Here is a 15458-nt window from a genome sequence, read left to right as displayed (position 1 = left end):
TGACATTTGACAATCTGATTAGTGTTTTGGAGTATGTCTATTTGGAGCTATTCTGTTTGGAGTATGCTGCACATCTTGGATCTGTAATTTTATTTTTTTCATAACAGATGGGAAATTTTCAGTGATTATTTTCTGCATTAATCTTTCTGCTCCTTTTCCCTTTCCTTCTCCTTCTGGGAAACCCATATCATGTATATTCATATACTTCATGCCATCTTTCAATTCCCTGAGACCCTGCTCACATTCTTCCATTCTGTTCCCTATTTTTTTTTTTCTTTTTTACATGGACAGCCACTAGGAATCAAACTCAGGTCTCCAGCATAGCAGGTGAGAACTCTGCCACTGAGCCACCATTGCCCACCCTCCCTAAATTTTCTTTTGTGTGTCAGATTTCAGATGTCTTCTCCTCTATTTTCCTAATCCTTTCTTCTGCCTCATCAATTCTACTGTTGTAAGTCTCCATTGTTTAGTTCATCTCTTCTACTGTTCCTTTAATTCCCATTAGTTTTGAGATTTGTTTTTCCAAACTTTTGAGTTCTTTTTTTTGTACACCCAATGTCTCGTTTATATCCTCCCTCAACTCATTGATTTGATTTTTGGTGAGATTTTGCATTCCATTTGAACATCTTGAATTAGTTGTTTCAGCTAGTGTGTCTCATATGTACTGTTGGATTGTTCATTTGACTGAGCCATGTCTTCACTTTTCCTAGTATGATTTGTTATATTCTACTGACATCTAGGCATTTAATTTCCATAATTAGTTTGTTCTGGAGGTTGTTTTTACTTTTTAACCTAAGATGATCATATTGGATGGCTTTGTTCTCTGTCTGTTTTTTTTAACATTCAGTTCAACTTCTTTTGGACCTCTAATATAAGTTCTGTTTACCTGATCAGAATTTTTTAGTTCCTGTTTTTCTGTTTCTTGCTCTGCCTATATGGAGCTTTTTTTGAAGAGGGTCTCTTCATATGATTGGCCCCAGTCAGATTTTCTCAGGCCAGAATGGTCAATGTCTCAGGAGGAAAGAGTAGCCAGTATCAAGTTTCCTTGAAGTTGAGACCCATAGATTGTCATTCTTTCTTAGAAGCCCCTAGATGCTGTACTTTTCCTTTCCTTCCTGTATGTGGTGCTTGTTTGCTTGCAGTTTCCCAACAAGGTAAATTGATGTGGTGCCTTTAATTTCAGCAGCCTCTCCCTGCCAGGGGCATGTTTGGGATCCTGGCTAAGGTAGTAGGCAGTCATTGATTGTTTCTGTTTTCCAACCCTTGGGGACTGAATTCCCTGAAAGAGGGCCTTCACTTGACCTGGGCCCTGCATCTTTTTTCTTGGGGAAGGTACACCCTTCATGGAATAGTCCATCTGACTATTTACTTTGTCTTTCAGACATGCCCTAATTACACCCTCACCAGGGCACTTGTGGAGCCTAAGAGTGTTCACAGTTCTAATGAGATATTAAGAAGTTGTAAAAACAAGCCTTTTCAGAGCTGGACCCCTGCTCCCGGTGTTTGCCAAACAAGAGATGGTATTGGTGTGTGATTCTATGTATTCCCAGGCTCTATGTACCTCCTTTTATGGCGGACCATCCCTTTACCAGTATTTGTGTTCAACAAAAAAAAGTCTGTTTTTTTTTTTTTTTCCATCAGCCCCATCCCCTCTCTGCCAGGGCAAAAACTCCTGCTTCCTTTACTGTGTAATCCATTTTTATCCATGCTCAGGGTCTGTTTTCAGTAGTCAGGATAGTTAATTCATTTCATAAATGGAGCTTGATTTAGCTAAATTTTTGTTACTACTAAAGTCTGTTTCTTTTCCCCTCAGGGAACCAGCCTGCTGTACCCATGGGGGAGGGCTCCAGCCTCACTGGCTTAGGAGACTTGAAGTTCTGCATAGGAGCTCAGCCATTCCACCTGTTCCAGACTGGTTTATGCTCTGTATCTGGTCACTAATGTCACCCCAGCAATTTTTCCATACAGTACCTGGCTATTTACTAGCTGCTCCAGAGGATGAGCTAAATTGCACACCTCACTATGCAGCCATATTGCCCTGCCTCTTTTTATTTAGCCATGTTCCTTTAATCCATTCCTGTGAGGGCAGATCTATTGTGGCTGGGATATTTTTATTAGATAAATTGAATTGAGATGGGACCCACTTCATTCAAGATGGGTCTTGATATTCTTGCTGTAGTTATTTATGAAGATAAAGCATATGTACAAAAATAACCAAAATTCAAAGAAGCTCACAGAAGGAAAAAACTAACAAGTGCAGAGAAAACTCTAGAAAATTGGAGAGAGGACCTACTCAGCTCAGGGAGTAATCCATTGGAACCCAGAAGCTGAAAAAAATGAAACCTAGGAGTGGAGGATGAACAGATGACAGCAGTGTGCCTTCCCATGTGACAGAGGTGTCCCAGATACTGGAAGCCTGACTTCAGAGTCCAAGCTTTATTTTCCTGATGCCTTGAGCTGGACAATATCTTGGCTTTCAAATGGTAAACTTATAATCTAATAAATCTCCATTATAAAGCCATATTCTTTCTGGTATATTGCATTCCAGCAACTTTATCAAACCAAAACAACTAGTCTATGGTGTCAGATGTGGGATCTGAGAAAACCCCTGACTGTCTCCATTACCAGCTGGTCATCAGGTATTGGTACCCAGATGATCCCTTGATCTTCTTCTCTCTCACCACCCACAGAGGAGGAGGGGTAAATTTATCTGGGATCTGAACTATGTTTTCTTTGCACTGAACTTTTGTGCTCATTGTTAGGTTTGGTTTTGTTTGGTCTGTGTCTATCACACACATCTTCTTTTTGAGTACATTGCTCAGCCTGTATGAGGAGGGTATATAGGTTGCAGTATACTTTAAGGCAGCTGTTTTGCTCTGTGCAAGGGCCTTATATTATTTTCATTTTGGTAACCATTAATTGAACACGAGATCTTCTCAACCTACTATTAATTATTTCTCTTCTCTGCTGACAAAGTTTCCTGTTGCCTACATGTTTTCTCATGAAGGATCAAATATGTATATTTATATTAGATATAATATAATCTTACAAAGGGTTAAATCTTACAGAGGGTTATTTGAATCTGCAGTGGTTACTTTGGGGAAATATTTGAGATATCTCAAATAGTAGATTTTAGAAGTGCAGTTGTAAAGAGAGGTTCCTGAACTCAACAGAGGGGGTGGCACACATTTTTTTTACTGATACTAAGAAACATCTAAAAGATAAAATGATTCTAAAATAATTTATTTTATATAGTTTTTAAATCATTCATAGGAAAAATTTAAGAACCCAGTCATGTGTCTTGCTGCTTCTTTTATAACTACTCAGACCCTTTTCACCATCCTTTCTTTCCACCTGATTCCTCAGAACCTGTCAGTTACTGCCCTCACTCCCTGAAAATTATACCATCTACTGAATCCAGCATTTCAGATACCACTGAATTGAAATCCTGGCTCATGGCTGATCTTCATACATTACAAAGCTTTTCTCAGTTCCCAAGAAAGAACACACTAAATTTATAGAAGAATTCAAATTCTATTTGAGGCATATGACCCAGAATTCCAAGACATATCAAATAGTTCACGTTATAGTTTGTACATCAGAAACTTAAAAAAAAAATTCTCAGGGCGGGCCACGGTGGCTCAGCAGGCAAGAATGCTTGCCTGCCATGCTAGAGGACCCAGGTTCGTTTCCTGGTGCTTGTCTATGTAAAAAAAAAAATTCTCAGTAATTGGAACTGAAGACCTTAGTTGATATGCTACTAAAGATGGAATTAAGATAGCGCATAAAGTAAGACAGCCCTTATTGGAAAAAAACCCCCAGGACTTTAACATAAAAATAAGTTGGACAATAATATAAACTCACAAACAAGATGGGATGAATTAGTAAGAGATTATCAGGAAAGACTAGAAAATATCTTCAGCCAAAATTCAGGACTCAAAATTATTGAAGATACAAGAGTAGTGCTTCCTAATAAATTTGTTTACATCCTAAAAACCAGTGTAAGTGATCAAGTTAGAAACCAGAATGTGAAATTATCCCCATCTCAGAACGCCAACACTTGGCTACATAAACATTTTAAAAAACCGTTAAAGCATAAACAGGTTCACCAGACTGATAGCTCTAAATATTCATTGATCACCAGCCTTAAATGATAAAATTCATTCTGACTAAAACAAACCATCTTTAAATATAGTTGAAATTATTGTAAACAGAAAGGACATTGGATAAAAATGCTGTCTCTTATTACCACAATGGACACAGCTACAGTCTGCCTGTAATGTGACTCCAAGGAGATAGTTGACCAGTTTCTCCCTTTGTTTACATTGACCTCACAGCAGGAAACCACCCTATTAATTAGTGAAAAATCCCTGTACTTTCTTAATTGGTATCAGAGCCACTATGTCAACAATAATGCTACCGCAACATCATAACCTCTTCCTTAGGGTAGTGAAATAAAATCATTGGCAGGTTTAACCACTTAAATCCAAAAGCTCCCATTATCCAAAGCTCTTAACTCTGCAATAGGTACACTAAGAAATTAACTCACCTTTCTGCTTTTTGAGATGTCTGAGGCATCTCTTGGGAACAGATCTTCCCATAAAATCGAATTATATATTGGACTTTACACCAGAGGGGATAATGCTAGAAGTTTCAGTTCACCAAGTACCTATAGGATTGATACAAATTCACGTGGACTTTCTTTCTGAAAGACTACTAGATAATTTAGACATCTTGGATCTACTTTTAGAGAGGTACTAAATTATTTCTGGACAGTAAATGTTACTGATATACAACAGATCCAAACTGCTGACCTCATAAAAGTATAAATTGACCTGTTCAAGTCTTTACTTAAATTGTTCTAATAACCTATTAAGCCACAAGCAACAGATGAGCTGACCCAAATTAATGAAGATTTAATAAATAAGTGTCTCATTATTCCTTGCTCTAGTCCCTACATTAATCCTATACTCCCTAACAAAAAGCCTAACTAATGAGGCTATGACAGGATATCAGAGAAATTAATAAAATATCTTCTGATATGTCATTCATAACCTCAATTTATCACTAGCCCATATTTCAACAAATACTGAGAGGTATGGAGTTTGATGATTATTATTTGTTTTCAGTTTACTTGTTCACTCAGATAGTCAATTCCTGTTTTCCTTCACCTGGAGTTGTAAACAGTATATCTGGACAGACATGTATAAAGGATTCCCTGAAGCCCTTTCCTATTTCTTAGAGTAACTTCAGCAACATTTAAGAGACTTAAAATTCCCCTAATGGGTCTATATTCTTCCAATAAGCCAATGACCTATTGCATTGTTCAGATTCAAGAATTGCTTATAAAAATATTTCTTATATTTACTCATCTAACTTGCATTAAAAGGACACAAAGCATCCATTGACAAATTGCAATTTGCTAAACAAAACATACTTTATTTTTTTGTTATAAAGTATATCATGAGTTAACCCCTAAAGGGTTATTAGTTTCTTTTTGGTTACCTCAAAACAATCCAGATTTTTCTTTAATCTATAATTAAAAGACAATTTAGAGTACTAAATTGGGAGACTTGCTGGATGCTGTTGCCAAAATTTCTTTCAAAAGCTGCTCTTCTATACAAATTAACTAAAACCTCAGTCCTTGAGTCATTATTATGGGAAAACTCAAATTACCTTTTATCTAATTAAAAGAAATTTTAATGCAATCTCCAACCTTCAGTTTATCTAATTATAATCTACCTTTTTTCACTGTGCTTGAAAATCAAAATTAAGCATTGGGAATTCTCACTTTAAGACATAGAGGTTAGCAGAGAATCATAGTTTATTATAGACTTTAATTAGTTCCAGTAGCAAGAGCATTCTAAACTGGTTTTGGGTCAGTAGCTTCCATTATCAAGTTGATTGAGGCATTTGTTGATTTATGCCAAGGATACAGGTTATAATTAGAAGTGCCACACTCTGTATATTAGCTTTTAATTTTAGGGAAACATCATATATGTCAGACAGCAGATTGACTTCTTATGAAATATTACTGCTTTCCCCATCAAATATACACATCCTCCACTGCAAGTTTTTTGCCATTACCTGAGGAGGGAGAAACCCATGATTGTGAAATGGTAGCTTCTCAATTATCTTCCTCATGACCAGATTTACAAAGAACCATTTTAACTAACACGGACTAAATATTTTGTATAGATGGATCTTACCTTAAGATAGAAATAGGAAAATATCAGGCAATTTGTGCAATAACCACTATTATTTAATTAATCAAAAGCCAATCAACTCTCAACTTCACCTTAGATCATCCAACTGAGTTAAAAAACTTAACTAGTGCTTACTGTCTTGCAGAAAGGAAAACTATTTATGCTGATGGTAGAGATGGATTTGGAGTAGTTCTTAATTTTGGCACATTACAAAACAATAGGGTTTCCTGACTTTATCAGGCACTCCAATAAAATATGGCAAAAAGTAGTTTAAGTATTACAGCATTATAACCTGAAAAAAGATTCAGTATATAAGTAGAGACTCACACTCACAAAACTGAGTCTGAATACAAAGGAAATGCTAATCATTATGCTAAGTAAGCTGCTCAACAAATTCACCAACTGCAAAACTTTGTATCACAGTAACGTCTCCCATAAGATTAGTAAAAAATACTGGCAGAAACAAAGTAAAATAATTGGCTGAATATCAATTGTCATCTTTTGAATTTAAAAAAATATAATTGACAACCAAAGGGATATAAAATAAACCCTAACAATGGATTTGAGAAGCCCCAGATGGCCACCTCATCACCCTATAATCTTTTTAGAACACTTTTATTCACACAGCATACTATCCATCCTAAGTGTACAATCAATGGTTCTTGGTATAATCACATAATTATGCATTCACCACTACAGTTAATATGAGAACATTCTCATTTCTTCTGAAGAAAAAAATCCCACTCACCTTTTTCCCCCTATTATTGATGTATAACTTTGGTAGTGTGCCTCTGTTCAAATTAATGGAAAAATTAACAAACTTACTGTGAACTATAGACCCTAGCTTACATTAATTGCATTTTTCCCATATGAAACCCTGTCATTAGCACCTTGTAATAGTGACATACGTTTGTTCAAGTTCATGTAAAAACCTATTATATTTATGCAGTTAACCACTATGACTGTCTGCTCTTGGTTTCCCTAAGGTATACAGTCCCAGCTTTATCCTCTAACCTTCCTTCTAGTTACATATATGACTCTAGCCTTCCTCTTTCAACTATGCTCTCACTCAGCTTTGTTAATTACATTTGCAATATTGTGCTACCATCACACAGTATTGTGCTATCCATTTCCAAAAGGATATTGGATATTATTCCCAAGTATTAGGGGTGAAATTCTCACAAATTATATATATATATATATATATAAATATATATATATATATAAATATATATAAACATATATATATAAAATACATATGTATAAAATACATGTAATACCTGCTTCACTCATAACACAGGAAAAATTATTAAAGTGGAATGTGGAATGTCTGATCTCCCTACAGGGTCATATGAACACCAGCAGGTGGATTGATTCAATTATCAGATACATGAGGTATATTTATAATTTGGTAGTGATTTGTATGCTCTGTGGATGAGTTGAGGTATTACCCTGTGAGAAGGTATATTTCCTTGCCATAGCTAAGAAACTGTTAGAAAATATATTTCTCAGTTAGGGAGCTCCCTTTGAGCTTTCTAGTGATTGGGATACTCATTTCACTGATCCTCACCATTTATCAATATTTACATGCTCTTTCCAATGTCAGTCCTCTGTTAAGAATAAGTTGTATACTAAATTGAAAGAAAAGGTGGTATATTAAAACTGAAACTAGGAAAACTAACAGCAACCCTAAATTTACCTTGGCCTAAAGGCCTGCCACTGACATTGATGGCAGTAAGATGTATGCATTCTGGCTAACACCATTTCATCCCACATAAGATTGTCACTGGGCATCCCATATTGATGTGTAGTAAGAATTACCCAAGTGACCCAAACATAGATAAAAGGTTATTCTCCAGTGTTGAAAAGAATTGATGGAATACTCTAAAAATAATATTCACTGGGTTGAGGAGGCTTCTAGGGATCCTATGTCACTACCAAACTCTTTGCCTTAAAAACTTCAACCTAGTGACTTTATATTTTGGAAGAGACATTTTATTAGAAAAAAATCCTTGACTACCTCTAGAAAGGACCTATCATGTTTTGCTACCTTCTCACATTGCTGTTAAATTACATGGAATAGAGCCTTGGATTTATATCTTTCACTAAAACAGGTACCACACAGAGTGGTTATGTGAGACTGTGACTAACATGAAATTAAAATGACCTACCAAGATTCAGAAGCAGAGGACTTCTGAGGAAGACAGCTTTCCCAAGATCATGGGACAAATTGATGGTGTCATGAGGTAGAAGGTTGACATCTAAGATTGCCGAACAAAAACTCATTGAACCTCATCTTCTTTACTTTGTCCTTATAGTCCTAATGTTAATCATCATCAAAGGATTTTTAGTTATTCATTTTAAAGTCCTATTTGTATACCTTTTCTTTATTTCTAAAATTATTCTGTAGTTCCTTAAGGTTGGCTTACTCACAGGTTTTCTATTCATCTTCCACACACAATACATACAAGCTTTAATCTCAGTATCTAACCTTTCTGATTGTTTTTTTAATTTTCTATCATGTCCCTGAAGGGAAACAATGAGAGACTCTGTCTTTGCTGATAAGTTGCTCTTTTTGGTATGAACCTTTGGGTGCATGGAACAAAGAACTGGAAGGCCCTCCTATTGCAATTATGATAAATCCTCTTCCTTTTTCCTTTCCAAGAATATAAAACCAAGTATCTCATGTATTTTAGATAATCAAACTAGTAGAAACATTTTAGGATGATGAAAACAAACAAATGTGACTCATTGTTGGGCTTCAAAGAAATCTCATCACAAACTATAAAAGGAAATCAGATCCATGTCCAATTTTGTAACTATTAGCCGCTGATCTTCATTCTAGGAGATTATGTACCCCTTAACAACCCCCTCATCAACTTTTAATTTGGATACCACCATTAATTAAGTAGGTTTGTGCATTGATTTGTACAAATATATGTGAGCATTCTTCAATTTTTCCAAACATAAATTCAAATAAAAACTTATCTTCATCCCTCAAAGAAATTAGATTATATTTACCTTGTGGGCAGAAAATTTATCAAAGTTTCCAACTGAATTGGCAGGAACTTTGTGGATTGGGGTATTTGTTCCCAGCCTCTAACTTCTAAAGATTTTAGATGAAACCACATTTTAAATCTTGGATCTTTTGCTTATTAACTCAAAATACATTCCAACATTCTAAATAATTGAGCATTAAATTTTCACTCCTCTGTTGAGATACTTTTTTCTGACTTAAACACTTACAAACCAGAAAAACCTTTTAGAAGCATTCTTAGATTTAACAAGGTGTCCTAGAGCCATACTATTCCAATGTTTCAGGAACTTCAGGCAAACACAGACAGTTTGACCAACTGGTAATACAAGACAGAGAAACATTAAATCTATTGACAACAATCCAGTACAGTACGCATGAATTAATTTATGACAATTGCTGATGTTACATAAACTCTTTTTGAAATTAACACTAACTTCCATAAATCATGGAAACAAAACAATCATAGAAAGTAACATATTTTACTCTGATAGTTAAGTTCACATGACAATTTGGCTGGGTATGTGTGCTGGTCTGAATCTGTGGTGGTCCCCAGAAAAGCCATGCCCTTTGATCCTCATTCAATATTGCTGGGTGGGAGCATTTTGACTGTTTCCATGAAGATGTGACCCACCCAATTGTGGGTGTTAACATTTGATTAGATGATTTCCATGAAGGTGTGTCTCCACCCACTGAAGGTGGAGTTGCTTGCTGGAATTCTTTAAAAGAGGCAACATTATGGAGAGAGCCCTTTTTGGTAGAGCCACATGAAAGCCAACAGATGCTGCCATGTTCACCATGTGCCCTTCCAGCTGAGAGAGAAATGTTGAACGTCGTTGGCCTTCTTGAACCAAGGTATCTTTCCCATTTCTATACACTTAATTGGGACATTTCCTCAGCCTTAGAACTGTAAACTAGCAACTTATTAAATTCCCCTTGTTAAAAGTCATTCTGTTTCCGGTATACTGCATTCCAGCAACTAGCGAACTAGAACAGTATGGTTTCCAGTTGTTTGTCAAACAAGCACTGGCCTTGTTGTTACTGTGAAGGTTATTTCATGTATTAAATAGTCAGTGCATTTATTTCATCTATGGCTCATTTCATATACAACCAACTGAGGAGATTGCTTTCAACAAGGAGAGAAGTTTCATCCAATCAGTTGAAGGTCTTAAAGGGAGAGCTGGTGGTTTCTACCATCAGAAGGAAGAATTTCTATCTCTACTTCAGCCAGCCTGGGGAATTCTTCACCTGGGGAATTCATTGAAAACATTTATTGGAGTTCCCAGTTTGCAGCCTGTCCTAGAGAATTCAGGCTTGTTCATCCCCACAATTGTATGACCCAATTCCTATAATAAATCTCATAATATGTAAATAATATGTAAATGATATGTTGGTTCTGTTTCCAGAACCAGGACTAATACATACTCCCTGGAGCAAAACACACATATTTACCTGAACTGATTTATTTCTGAAAATGGAAAGTTAGTTTAATTGAATCATAGGTGACTTTTTAAGAATTATACTGGGAGAACTTGATATGCTAGCTATGTGCATTACTTGTCCCATGGAACAAATCACTCAGCTTACAATATCAGCTAATTTTAGTAAGGAGGTCAGAATAAGTAAACCCTGAATACATAATTAGAATACAGAGACAAGAAAATCCAGATTATGTGAATTTGCAATGTATTAAGCCTAAGTATGAAGATTTATAAATTCTAAAATATAAATGTCATTTATATTTTGATTGACAATAAATAACTTTTTAGTTTGATGAAATTTAAACACGATTAATGCACTAATAATTTTATGCTTTTATTGAAATGTTGATCAAAAATTATAAAGTTAAAACAGGGATTGCCTCTGGTGGACTAGAACTAAAACTCAAAATAAGGAAAGTAAAAGTTTTCCTGACTTACCTACAGTGCTGTGACAAGTGTCCATTCCAACAAATGATAAACCCATCCCAAGGGTCATAGATGTAATTAAACAGCCACCCAATCTACCTTACTACAATCAAGACAAGAATAGCAACAAAAGCTCACAGGAAAAGAGAAAAACTGATTCTGTTGCAATTGCCTGACATTGAGACCACTCTGACTGCTGACTAAGAGAGATATTCATGGTGCTGACCACAGTGTTTTTGTTAAGTTACCAATTAGATCATTTTTAAGAAATTTCAAAGAAATGATAGTGTTTTAGTTTGTTAGACGTTGCTGGAATGCAATATACCAGAATTGGGTTGGCTTTTATAAAAGGAATTTATTAAGTTGCAAGTTTATAGTTCTAAGGCCATAAAAGTGTCCGAACTAAGGCATCCAGAGAAAGATTTCTTGACAAGAAAGGGCTGATAACAATCAGGGTTTCTCTTCAGCTGGGAAGGCACATGGCAATGTCTGCTACCTTCCACTGTGAGTTTCTCATTTCAAAAGGGTTTCCCAGGGGTGTTTTCCTCCTGTACCTCCAAAGATTTACTGTCTGTGTCAGGTCTGAAGCTTTTTCCAAAATGGTTCCCTCTTTAAGAACTCCAGTAAGGAATTCAACCTTGAATGGGTAGAGACACATCTTCATGGAAGCTACCTATATACCTCAATGAGGTGGGTCACATAGCCATGGGAAAAATTAAAAATATCCCACCCTAGCAGTACGACAGTGGCCCATGGCAGAATTCTTGCATGCCATACCAGAGACTCCTGTTCAATTCCCAGTGAATGCCCGTGCAAAAAAAAAAAAAAATCCCACACAACAATGCTGAATCAGAATTAAAAGAAACATGTTTTTTCTGGGGTACACAACAGTTTCAAGCTGGCACTTTCCACTCTCTGGATCAAAAAAAGATATGATTTTGCATATACAAAATATATTCATTCATTCCCTTACAATATCACAAAGCCTTAAAAAATTTCAGTAACAATACAGATAAAATTTAAAGTCAACACCAGCACAAAATCTCATCAAAGTTATAGGCATGATACATCCCAAGATAAAATGCTCCTCTAGTTGTTGATCTGTAAAACTTAGAACAAGTTATTTGCTGACAATATACAAAAGATGAACGTCATAGGTTAAATATTCCCATTTCCACAGGAATAAATTGGAAGGAACACAGGGGTCACTAGACCCAAAAATTCTGAAAACCTGCAGGGCAAACTCCATTAGATTTCAAAGTCTAAGAATCATTTTTCCTAAGGGCTTCAGAAGGCAGCAGCCTCACCCTTTCCAAGGGCTTACACAGCAATCCTGTTCTTTCCCAATGCTGGAGTGAGAGTTGCAACCCTTTTTCTTGGTTCTACCTTCTCCAAGCATCAGTGCAACTCTGGTGCTCTCTGCCATCTCCAGGGTTATAAGCTGAACACCTAAGAACAATGAGGCAGCAGCAAGGTTCTTCCCAAACCCCAAGGAATGTGCTCCACCTTCTCTGAGGCCTGGGTGCCAAAACTCTTCCTAAACATTGAGGAAGTGAATGGGTGAGTCTACTCCCCTGGTACAAAGTTTCTTGGGTTCAGAATAGCTTCCATGGTTCAGCCTTTGAAGTTATTTTTCATTCAATTTGTCCCTTTTAGTTCAGACTGGCAGAACCAATAACATTTTTTTTTTTTTTTTGGATTTCTATGTAGTTTACTGGGATCATAAACCCCAGACAATAGAACTTTCCACAAATCACTTCTGGATAACTTTATCTCAGATTCACTTGTCCTGTAATGGCTGACTGATTCCACGTTTGGTTAATTCCTCATGTGGGGCCCTATTCACTGAGGTCTCACATTCTGGGAGCCCAGAATTTTCCAGACTATCAATTTCTGTTTCCTTTTTACCGAAGAGTTCAGTTCTCAGCTTATCTATTTCCTGTCACATTTCACTATAAGCTGCAAGGAGAAACCAGGCCTCATTTTCATTTAGTTTGGAAATCTCTTCAGCTAAATACCATGACTCACCACTCTAAAATTCTGCCTTCCATCAAACACCAGTGGTCAATTTTGCCAAATTCTCTGCCACTTTAAAACAGGATAAACTTCCTTCCAGTTTGCAATGACACATGGATCATTTTTTTCTAAAGCCTATCAGTAGTATCTTTAGAATCCACATTTATACCAACGGTCTCTTCAAAGCAATCTAGGCTTTCTCTGTGACGCTCCTTACAATTCTTCCAGAATCATCTGCTCATCCATTGAAAAACCAGTTCTGAGATGTTTGGTACTTGCAAACAGTAGTACCTCACTTCTGTGGCACCAAAATCTATTTTGGTTTGTCCAAGACTGCTGGGACACAATGTACCAGAAATGAGTTGGCTTTTATAAAGGGAATTTATTAAATTGCAAGTTTACAGTTCTAAGACCATGCAAATGTCCAAACTAAGCCATCCAGAGAAAGGTACCTTGACTCAAGAAAGGACTGCTGTTGTTTAAGGTTTCTCTGTCAGCTGGGAGGGCACATGGCAATGTCTGCTAGCTTTGTCTCCAGGCTTCTCACTTCAAAAGATTTCCCTAGGGGCATTTTCCTCCTCCATCTCCAAAGGTTTCTTGTCATTGTTAGCTCAAGCTTTTTCCAAAATCGTCCCTTCTTTAAGGATTCCAGTAAGCAACCCCACCTTGAATGGATGGAGGCACATTTCCATGTAAACTACCTAATGAAAAAGTCTCACCCACAGTTAGGTGGGTCACATCTCCATGGAAACGACTTAATATAAAAGATCCCACCCAACAATATTGAATCAAGATAAAAGAACATAGCTTTTCTGGGGTACACACCAGTTTCAAACCAGCAAAGGTAGGAACTACTGTCAAAAATTAAGTATAAAAGTAGGACTTCCCTCCCAAAATAGAACATTCCCTGCAGTTTAAGCAACAATTGAAAATAAATTGTTTTCATTCCAGTAGAGATAGCCTATCAGAAATAGCCAAGTATGGTATAATAACAAATCTCTTCTTTTTCTTTCCTTTGTGGAATGATCCTTAGGGAGATAAATATCAACCAATAATTGTAACTTTACCTTTGGACACATCTTAATTGAATTGCTTTTAGAAACTAATGTAACTTACTTTTTAGAGATTTGTACTTTGGGATGAGATCAATCAATTCAAACAGTTTCTCTTTCAATAAGCCTTTTATATTAATCATCATGGTGATTCAGTTTCTTTTTTATGTTTTTAGTTTTTGCATGAGCAGGCACCAGGAATTGAACCCAGGTCTCTGGAATGGCAGGTGAGAATTTTACCACTGAGCCACTGTCACACTGCCCTCAGTTTCTTTTGATATCTTTATCATGTTGAGGAAGTTTCCTTCTATTCCAAGTTTTCAAGTGTTTTCATCAAGAAGATGTGCTAGATTTTGTTAAATGACTTTGTCTGCACCCATTGAGATTATCTTGTTTTTACCCCTGAATTCTATTACTGTAGTATATTGATTTTCTTTGTTGACCAACCCTTGCATATCAGGGATAAATACCCCCTTGATAATGTTGTGCAGTCCTTTTAATGTGCTGTTGGATTCTGTGATCTAGCATTTAGTTGAGAATTTTGCACAAGGGATATTGGTCTGTAATTTTTTTTTTCTGATGGTATCGTTATCCAGTTTAGGTATTTATTTAATGATAACTCAAAGGTTAAATTGGGAAGCAGCCCCAGTTCTTTAGTTTTTTGGAAGCATTTGCAGAGGATTAGTGTTAATACGTCTTTGATTTTTGATAAAATTCTACAGCAAGACCATCTGGTCCCAAATTTGTCTTTGTGGGAGGTTTTGATTTCCATTGAATCCCTTTTTAAAACTATTGTGATTTCTGTGAAGTCATTATTATGTCCCTCCTCTCAATTCTGATTTTAGTTTTTTTATGTACACTCTTGTTTTTTTTTTTTTTTTCTTTTGGTCAATCAAACTAGATATTTATCAATTTTATTGGTCTTTTCAAAGAACCAATTTTCAGTTGCATTGATTCTCTCTTTAGGTTTTGTACTCCCTATTTAATTTATCTCCACTCTAATCTCTGTTACTCCCTTCTTCTACTCATTTTAGGCTTAGTTTTCTCTTCTTTTTCAAGATCCTCCAGTTTAAGGGCAGATCTCTAAATGAAATCTTTCTTCTTCTTTTAAAGTAAGTATTTAGAGTTAAAAGTTTCCCTCTCAGGCATGCTTTTGATGCTTCCCATAAATTTTTGTATGTTGTGTTTCTGTTAATACATACTTAGAATTATTTCTCAATTTCCCTTGTGATTTTTTTCTTTC

This window comes from Tamandua tetradactyla, chromosome 19 (genome assembly GCF_023851605.1).
Source record: "Tamandua tetradactyla isolate mTamTet1 chromosome 19, mTamTet1.pri, whole genome shotgun sequence".
Lineage (NCBI taxonomy): Eukaryota > Metazoa > Chordata > Mammalia > Pilosa > Myrmecophagidae > Tamandua > Tamandua tetradactyla.
This window is presented reverse-complemented; position numbering follows the sequence as displayed.